Source organism: Eleutherodactylus coqui, chromosome 7 (genome assembly GCF_035609145.1).
Source record: "Eleutherodactylus coqui strain aEleCoq1 chromosome 7, aEleCoq1.hap1, whole genome shotgun sequence".
NCBI classification, from domain to species: domain Eukaryota; kingdom Metazoa; phylum Chordata; class Amphibia; order Anura; family Eleutherodactylidae; genus Eleutherodactylus; species Eleutherodactylus coqui.
This window is the reverse complement of record NC_089843.1, coordinates 199,392,825-199,401,263: the sequence shown is the minus strand read 5'-3', so window position 1 is coordinate 199,401,263 and position 8,439 is coordinate 199,392,825. Positions and strand designations below refer to the sequence as shown.

General features: G+C 46.6%; 2 non-coding genes across 2 annotated transcripts; both read left to right on the top strand.

Annotated features, from left to right (window-relative positions):
• On the top strand, window positions 1-189 carry LOC136573914 (U2 spliceosomal RNA). Its single transcript, XR_010786122.1, has one exon. It is a non-coding gene; the product is annotated as a U2 spliceosomal RNA (small nuclear RNA).
• A 7,179-nt stretch (window positions 190-7,368) lies between these two features.
• Window positions 7,369-7,558, top strand: LOC136573941 (U2 spliceosomal RNA). Its single transcript, XR_010786141.1, has one exon. It is a non-coding gene; the product is annotated as a U2 spliceosomal RNA (small nuclear RNA).
• The last annotated feature ends 881 nt before the right edge of the window (window positions 7,559-8,439 follow it).

Here is an 8,439-nt window from a genome sequence, read left to right as displayed (position 1 = left end):
CCCCCATTTGGAGGGTTAGTCAACTTAAAAAAAAAATCTGTTCTTATCAGTTTAATATCTGATACGTCCCCTATCTGGGGACCATATATTAAATGGATTTTTAGAACAGGGAGCTGGAAAAAGAGCTTGCTCTGTCCACTCCACGCATTGACCTGGTATTGCAGTACCTCCAGGACCGGTGCACCCCCTTTCTTATTTCAGTATTCAAAAACAGAAACGACGAGCAAGAGGTGCAGCGCAGCTGTGGCGGCTACCACCCAAGCACTTTGACACTCAGCCCGTCTGCTGCCGTGGAGCTCGCAACATTGTATCCACTGAGCAGCTGCGTCTGCCAGAGTGTGCACAGCACAGGTACAACTGGAAGCAAAACAACACATACACACAGCAGTTCATATGCCAGCGGCACTCTATAGTTCGTACCTACCGCTGCGCTAATAGCCAAGTTGGAAACATTGGGCAGGCACAGCGTATCCTGGCAGCCTGCGTCTGTATGCTCCACGTATTCGGGTCATGGGTGTATGTGCAGGGGGTGCGGTCGCACCTGGGGCCCAGAGCCCTAGGGGGCCCATAAAATCTCTCTTCCCCACATTGTAAACCAATGCTATCAATGAAGCTTTATAGTTTGGGGGCCCAGTCCCAGACTTTGTACTGGGGCCCCGCAGCTTCAAGTTACACCTCCGGATCAGGATAATGCTAGGCCATTCCAACCAGTCTGTGTGAGTGCCCTGCAATCGCTGGTAGTCGAAAAGCGGCCGCCCGGCCGGCCCCGGATGCGCGCTTCAGAGTGGACAGACCGCAGCGGACCCCCAATCACACAGGCCCGAGGCTTGCCATGCAGCACGGAATACCTCATTGGACTGCAGCACTCCACGCGGGCTGAGATACACGCTCCACGTGGGATGGGCAGTATTCATCCATGAAGATCCAGACCAACGTTTAGAGATGGAGCAACACTCGGGGAGCAAAGAACTCCAACGAACGGACGTCTACTTTCCAAGGATGTATTGCTTTATTCAATGCATGGACACAGAAACAGTTCAACCGCTCGATTACAGATCGCAGTCAATACAGTAAAGAGAGAAATGTGTCTGTTTAATGTAAACTTGCATGGAGCTCGTTTGTCAGCCACTGACGGACTGAATGCTGCTGCTGCCACCGCCGCTGCTGCTGCATGTCTGAAACGTGGTCTGACGTTACATGCACCACCAGGGATAAGGCCTTGCCTATAAGCATTCCCCAGCTGGCAAAAACGGAACCTCCCTGCCTATTCCTCACCATGGAAGAACGGAACCTACCTTTTTTTTTAAAAAAAAAAAAAGAAAGCCACAGCAGCAGCCAACTAGATTTTGGTAGGCCGCTGTCTCCCCCTTGTGTGCTGCATAAAAAAATGCACTCAGCTAAAAATAACAATGATCCACGAAATAGAGCGTATGGAAAGAATGAGGCTTCTAGATGAGCCGTCAGGCTATGATAAATTGTATCACACCTGGGCGATATGGATAGATGCCCGGAGCTCACCCCTATTTACCAAGTGGTTACAGACAGGGGCATGTGAGTAACACGTTTAAACCACAATCGTAAAGAGAAACAACAATCCCGGAGCCCGCCCCCCCTTTTGTTTTATTTCCTCTTTCTCCCGTGTCATAGATACCTACCCTCCCTTACCACTCCCCCCCTTACCCTCCCCTCATTCCCCTGTTTGTAGACCTTATAAAATATCACAGACAAACATGATATAGTTCAACTCGAAATTGATTTATTAAGTTTCATTGTCAGTTATTTTTACATTGCTTTGAGATAAGGCAAAAGTTTCCCCCCCTCCATGGAACCAATAAAACCTATATTGAATAAAATAAAAATGATGCAGTTACCGGTAGTTCTGCAGCTTCTTGGTGGAAATAAAGACCATCTCCCGTCTCCCAGCTGCAGCAGAGACTGACTAAAATGGCTGCCAAGCTCGGTATTAATGCTTCTAAATTGATGACATCACAATGGAGTGACATCAGCCTGCCATACACCTGGCTCATGACATCACAAAGGAGTGACATCATCAGCCTTCCAAACACCTGGCTCATTTGCATACAGTATGTATGTATGTGAGTCTATCTTTATTAATTATGTAGAATATAGATATGGATTATTTCTGAATTACAGATTTTGTAGATATAGATTAAAGATAGATTTAAGATTGTGTGTGTGTGTGTATATATATATATATATATATATATATATATATATATATATATATGTATAGTATATATGTAAAAAAAATATAAAATCTGTAGTTATGTATGTATGTATGTATTGCGGGCAAAAAAGGCCTGCTGTATGTTTTTAAGTTCTTCGGATGACCATGCCGCTCTAATATTCTCCTTACTAGGGTCTACTAATGCTGGCCCAGGGGAAGGCAATAAAGCCCTATGGGGCCGAAGCCAATTTCCCTTATTTTAGGTAAAAAGTTTCCATCCGTCCCCACTGGAAATGCGGCCGGCCGAAGAGATCCCTCCAACCGACCGGCCGACGCACCTTCAGAGACAAACTAGTGCTTGCTTCTAGTGTCATCGCCAGCTTAACCATCCTTTGTAGGGAGCTGACGAGTCCTGCAGCAGCAGGCTCTGCAAGCCTAGGATGCGTGAGCACGGTGCAAGAGGAAGGACTGAGGGTGTGAGGCTGGGCGCGATTGAGAAGGCGTGGGGCGGGGCTATGCAAAGTTTTAAAACTCTCCCAGCGGCCTGGGTGCATTGTGGGTGCGCCCAGAGTGCCGGCTAAGCGTGTTGCCTCAAGCCTTGGAAGTGGAGTTGGGCGGACCGGGCTACAGGTGAAACCCGTTTCGGGTTATCGCTTCTCGGCCTTTTGGCTAAGATCAAGTGCACTTGTGCAGGAGAGCTTAGCCAGAGGGTATCTCAGGTACCCCTCTCCTCGGCCTGGCGGGATCGCCCACTTCGGTGGGCTAAACCCGCCTGCTGCTATTGGGGAGAGGGCCTAGTCCTAGAGATAACGAGTTGCGATCCCCCTTGCCCGCTTGGCCTTGTGTCAAGTTGAGGAGTAAAACTTACAACAGCGTTGTTGTAAGGCGTTATAACACGAGTCATGGGTGCGGACCCAGACTCAATACCGGCATACGCCCGGATACTAAATACCATACGAGTTATTTTTACTGATGAAGCGGCGGGTACACGTGGCCTGCGTTATGTGGTGGAGGACGTGCTCATGGGAGTATTCAACATTCAAAAACGAGAGATACTGGCGATACAGGACTACCCCAAGCGTAGGACCTATGACGTTACCTTTACCCAGAAAGGTATTTTCAGTGATTTGATTAATGCGATTCCTACAAAACAAGATGCACGGCTTGAGGGTGTCCAGCTGGTTGAGCACGTCCTAGATGTGACCAAGCTTGTGGTGATTAAAATGTATTCTCCCTACGCTGACCTGAAGGAAGTAGAAGCCTTCCTAAGTGGATACTTCAAATCAGTAAAGTGTATGGGAAAGATTATGAATGAGCTTGGTATTTGGACATCCAAATGGAGATTTCAGGTCACGTGTATAAAAGACCCTGGGTGCCCAGGAGGTCTAAAACTACCGCCTGCTCGTTTTAAACTGGGTAACGTGAGTGGCGACCTATTTCGCGGGAATACCAGCCTACTGCCGCAACTGTAGGAAATATGGCCATGAGAAAGACAGTTGCGGCGTGACCTGCAGGAATTGTGGTGGCTCAGAGCATGAGACCAACCAGTGCCCTATGGCGAAAAAATGCGATACATGCGGCAGAGTTGGTCATCTTTCTTTTGAATGTCGTCATAGGGCACGAAATACGGAGCAGCGAGGGCAGCCAAGGAAGCCAGCAGACCAAACCGCACCCCCCCAAGGAGAGGAACCGGAGGACATGGATACCACCAGCAGACCCCCCCAAAGCGAGGAAGGTAAAGCCAAAGAGCAGCGGCGCAGCAAGAGGAGGGCTGCAGATCGGCCGATGGACTCACATCCCCAAGACCCTGGGTCAGGGGGGAGTCCAAATGAAGCCGGTCCCAGCCCGCAGGAGACGCCGGCTGCAAAGGGTACCTGAGGCAGAAGACCCCGGGGGAAGCACGGCAGCTATGAAAAGGCGGAAAAGCTCAAAGGCCACCCTGTACTCGGAGGTGGTACGGGGGGGGGACCTCCGGAAGTACCTGCTGACGCAGCGAAACCGGGCGGTCCCCCTAAGGTGCCAGCCACCAGTGCCCCCTCCAGCCAGGTGGGGGACGCGGGGGCAACCTCCGAGGAAGTGGCCAGGAGCGAAGTACCCACCCCTGTAGAGGGGAAAACCGAGCAACATGAAGGCGATCTGCCGACCCCTGGGGTGGACACACTTCCTATGGCGTCCATCTGGGACCTGTCAAACATACCTGCCTCGGGTGTCCTGGGGGGTCAGCTGAGTGATGGGAGTTCCTCTCCAGCATCATCATTATTCACCGTGGATTCGGATGCGGGGGGGGGGGTATGAGAGCTCCAGCGGGGTCTCTGGTGTAGCCGGAGAGTGTGGTTTTTAAGTTGAACATCGTGAGCGTACTCCAAGACACATACGCACACACTCAATGATGGCGGACCTTTCATGTCTCACTTTTAATGTAAGAAGTCTCGAGAGCAAAGTGAGATGGGCTGCCCTGTTTAACTACTTAACCATTTTTGCTGCTTCCGTGTTCTTCCTGCAGGAATGCGGCATCCTGCACAAATCCCAATATAAGAAGTATGAAAAAGATTGGGTGCACGGTCCATCGGTCTGGTCTGGATCTAACGAGTCCAGATCAGCAGCTGTCGCCATTCTTTTTAAAGGGAACGTTTTTATTGAAAATTTTTATGAAATTTTACCAGGCAGAATTTTATTGGTCAGAGCTTTTATCAACGGTATGAAATGTCAGTTTTTAAATTTTTATGGTTCTCCGGAAAAAAAAGGTGAGAGCAGAAATGTTGGAGATTTTACCCCTTTTTATCAACGATTCTTATCCCCTTATTTTAGCTGGAGATTTTAATTGTGTTTTAAGGGGGGAACGCCGGTTCTCTAACTCCGTAAGCAGGAACTACGATAAAACGGCTAACATGTTAAATATTATAACAGATCACCTGCTTACGGATGTTTTTAAAACATGCAACCCGCTTTTACCTGAAGAGGCCGGCGTGACCTGGAGCAACACCACCTGCAGCTCCAGGATTGATTTTATCTTCTGCTCTCACCAGGTACAACCTTTTAGATCTGATGTTTTTAATAACACTTTCTCTGACCACAAGGTTTTATTTTTTAAAGCGAACCTTGGCGAAAGAAGGAGAACCAGTAAGAATGCCTGGAAGATGAACGTGTCCCTTCTACAAGATCCGCAGGTTTTATTACCTTTTTTAAAGAGTGCAGACGGGTAAGAGATCCCAACATTCCCACCAGCCAGTGGTGGGAAAAGATGAAAACTAAGATTAAGGACTATTTTATCAGGGTTGGGATCTCTAAAGCCAAAGAAAAACGGGCTTTTTATTCTAATTTAAACACCCGTCTGCAGACCCTGTACAAGATGAGAGAGCATGATATTGATGTGACTAGAGAGATTTTAGACGTAAAAAAGGAGATTGCCAAATGCCTGAGAGGTAAGGAAATTATATTTCGCTCTAGAGTCAAGCACCTTGAAGACAATGAGACCTGCTCTAGGTATTTTTTTAAGAAAATCACAGATAAAAAATGTGTTTTAAATTAACTGGATGGAGTCACAGACGTACAGGGTCTTTTAGGAAAGGTACATGGTTTTTATGCGGATCTTTTTAACACTAAAAGTGTGGATATAAATTTTATGGAAGACTCATTAAAGGAGATCACAGATGTTTTAGACCCTGCCTCCCAGAGCCTTTTAGTACGTAATATTTCGGAGCAGGAGATTTTAGACACCATACGTAGTTTTAAACCAGGCAAGGTGCCTGGTCCGGACGGTATACCCATCGAGTTTTATGTCACGTTTTATGGAATTTTAAAAGAGGATTTTTATTCTCTTTTTACAGAAGTTTTTAATTCCAAGAGCCTCCCAGGGTCATGGCGGAAGGGTGAGATGTCTTTACTATACAAGAAAGGGGATAAGACAGACATATAGAACTGGAGACCCATCACCCTTCTAAACCCCGATTACAAGATCATGGCTAAAATATGCGCCAACAGACTTAAAGAAATCATACATAAAATCATACATCAAAACCAAGTCTGTGGCGTCCCTGGGAGGGCCATACATGATAATTTAAACCTTTTAAAGGACTGCATCAGCAACACGAAGTCAAGGCATGGCAAAATTGCCATTTTATCTATAGACTTTGAGAAGGCCTTTGACAGAGTGTCGCATTTTTATCTTTTTAAGGTTTTAGAGAAGATGGGTATACCAGAAGGCTTTTTATTGTCCCTAAGATTTTAGAGCTTTTCTTTTAACGAAATATTTTAGCATGTGTCTTAGCGCTGTTTTTAAGAATCACTATTGGTCGTATTTTATTCGTTTTAACACAGGTTATTTTATGAGAAGACATGGGTGGTTCTCTACGGTTTTAAATTCCCCCTACTCTTTTAACCTGACGAGTGAGTACACGATTTTAGCCAAGATAGTGATTTTATATAATTTTAGTGGTAAGACGGTGCAATACCTTTTAAATAGTAAAAGAACTTATAAGGATATTAAGGAAAGTGGTTTTATGGCGCCTGCAAGCAATTTTAATGAAGAGAAAACAAAAGAAATATGGAGAGCTGTTAATATTTCTCTTTTTAATGCACAGAAGGACCTTGCCTGGAGCTGCGTTCACGAGTGTCTTCCATGCCGGGCATTCCAGCATCGAAGAGGGCTGACCAACTCTGCCGCCTGCCCAAGACCAGGATGTCAAGAAGAGGAGACCGTACAACATCTTATGTGGACTTGTTTTTTTACAAAAATCATATGGACTGAAATAAGCCCTCTGGTAAAGAAAATCACCCGGATCAAAGGAATAAAGATAGAGACCGTGCTATATGGATGTCTGGAGTGCCCCACGCGGACCGAGAAGATAATGGCATGGAAGATCATCAACTGCGTGAAGGCAGCTCTATGGAAGGCCCGAAACATTTTATTGTTTAAGCATGAGGTTTTATCGGTGCAGGATGTTTTATCTATTTGTTTTAGCGAAATGTATGACTACTTTTTAATAGATAAGAAAAACTTTCCTATTTTATCCAGAAAATGGCTTTTAAGTGAGTGGAGTTCCATATTGTGATGCCACCAAGTGCCCATTTTATGTTTATATAACATGTATTTTAATAAGAGTTTCGTTTTAGAACATTTTTATGTTTTAAAATGTTCTTAATGGTTTTTTTGATAGAATGTAAACTCTTGTTGTTAAAATAAAGTCACCCCACTAGTTGGGGATGTTAACTAAAAAATCTGTTCTTATCAGTTTAATATCTGATACGTCCCCTATCTGGGGACCATATTTTAAATGGATTTTTAGAACAGGGAGCTGGAAAAAGAGCTTGCTCTGTCCACTCCACGCATTGACCTGGTATTGCAGTACCTCCAGGACCGGTGCACCCCCTTTCTTAATTCAGTATTCAAAAACAGAAACGACGAGCAAGAGGTGCAGCGCAGCTGTGGCGGCTAACAACCAAGCACTTTGATTGACACTCAGCCCGTCTGCTGCCGTGGAGCTCGCAACATTGTATCCACTGAGCAGCTGCGTCTGCCAGAGTGTGCACAGCACAGGTACAACTGGAAGCAAAACAACACACACACACAGCAGTTCATATGCCAGCGGCACTCTATAGTTCGTACCTACCGCTGCGCTAATAGCCAAGTTGGAAACATCGGGCAGGCACAGCGTATCCTGGCAGCCTGCGTCTGTATGCTCCACGTATTCGGGTCATGGGTGTATGTGCAGGGGGTGCGGTCGCACCTGGGGCCCGGAGCCCTAGGGGGCCCATAAAGTCTCTCTTCCCCCACATTGTAAACCAATGCTATCAATGAAGCTTTATAGTTTGGGGGCCCAGTTCCAGACTTTGTACTGGGGCCCCGCAGCTTCAAGTTACACCTCCGGATCAGGATAATGCTAGGCCATTCCAACCAGCCTGTGTGAGTGACCTGCAGTCGCTGGTAGTCGAAAAGCGGCCCCCCGGCCGGCCCTGGATGCGCGCTTCAGAGTCTACTTTCCAAGGATGTATTGCTTTATTCAATGCATGGACACAGAAACAGTTCAACCGCTCGATTACAGACCGCAGTCAATACAGTAAAGAAAGAAATGTGTCTGTTTAATGTAAACTTGCATGGAGCTCGTTTGTCAGCCACTGACGGACTGAATGCTGCTGCTGCCACCGCCGCTGCTGCTGCATGTCTGAAACGTGGTCTGACGTTACATGCACCACCAGGGATAAGGCCTTGCCTATAAGCATTCCCCAGCTGGCAAAAACGGAACCTCCCTGCC